Here is a 1374-nt window from a genome sequence, read left to right as displayed (position 1 = left end):
GCGTGGACGAGGGGAAGAGACGCTTCCGATTCCAGTTAACTGACGATTTGGTTTTGATTTTTAATTTTAATTAATAGTTTCGGTTTCGCTTCAAAGTAATTTTAAAAAAAAAATTTGAACTTAATTTATTTAAATATTTTTTTTAGATTTAAAAGAATCAAAATTTACTTAATTTACTTATTATTTGAATTTGTAATCCCCTTACTTTACTCAAAAATATTTTTTAAAATATCACTTATTATTTTCAATTATAATCTCCAATACATCTTCATTACTATTGATTTCTTATTGTTTGAGTTCTTCTTTAGTTCAATCATTCATGTAAATTTGTGCCTCAACCAATTTGAGAGTCATATTTGATTTTAATTTTTAATTTTAAATAATAGTTTTGGTTTCGTTTCAAATTGATTTAAAAAAAAGTTTGAATCTAATTTATATAAATTTATTTATTTAAATATTTTTTTAGATTTAAAAGAATCAAAATCTACATAATTTACTTATTATTTGAATTTGTAATTCCCTTATTTTAGTCAAAAACATTTATTAAAATATCAATTATTATATTTTCAATTGTAATCTCAAATAAATCTTTACTATTATTATTGATAATCTCTTATTGTTTAAGTTCCTCTTCAATTCAATCATTCACGTAAACTTGTGTCTTAATCGATTCGAGAGTCATACTTGATCACATCTAAGGCTTTGTTTGGTAGCCATTTTTTTCACCTAATTTTCCACCCTTGCGTTGTTTGGTAACTAATTTTTTCCAATGAACTCATTTTCCCACTTCTACTCATGTGATGGTTTTTTCCCAAATCAAGGAAATGAAATTCCGAAGGAGGGAGGAGCTCTAATTTTTCAGGCAATTGAAACACGTTGTGTGCCATTCTTCCACTGCTTTGGCTTAGGCACTCATAATCTTGTTTTCGAAAAGTTCTCAAAATTGCTTCTACTGCTTAAGCTTATTGCTGGAGCTGAACAAAAGAACCAATGGAAAAAACAATGTATAGAAAAAAAATAAAAATTACGTATAAATTAATAAGTTTGGAAATAAAAAAAATTTAATTTTGTGGTTTCATTTCTTTAAGAAAATAATTTAGTTAACTTAAAATACATTATTATTTTGATTTTTCTATATAAAATTAAGTATTTTTTAATAAATTTTTATCATTGAATTCTATAGAAAATGTGTCATTTTTTATGAAAAATAATGCTTATTAAACACGAAATGCCAGGAAAATGACCAAATTCTATAAAAAATACTATCAATGAAAACACCAAAAGATAGAAAATAACATTATTTTTCAAGTGAAAAATTATACCAATCAAACAACTTAAATTTCTAATTTTCAGGAATTCAATTTTCTTATAATT

The sequence above is a fragment of the Diospyros lotus genome, chromosome 14 (genome assembly GCF_014633365.1).
Source record: "Diospyros lotus cultivar Yz01 chromosome 14, ASM1463336v1, whole genome shotgun sequence".
In the NCBI taxonomy this organism is placed as follows: domain Eukaryota; kingdom Viridiplantae; phylum Streptophyta; class Magnoliopsida; order Ericales; family Ebenaceae; genus Diospyros; species Diospyros lotus.
This window is presented reverse-complemented; position numbering follows the sequence as displayed.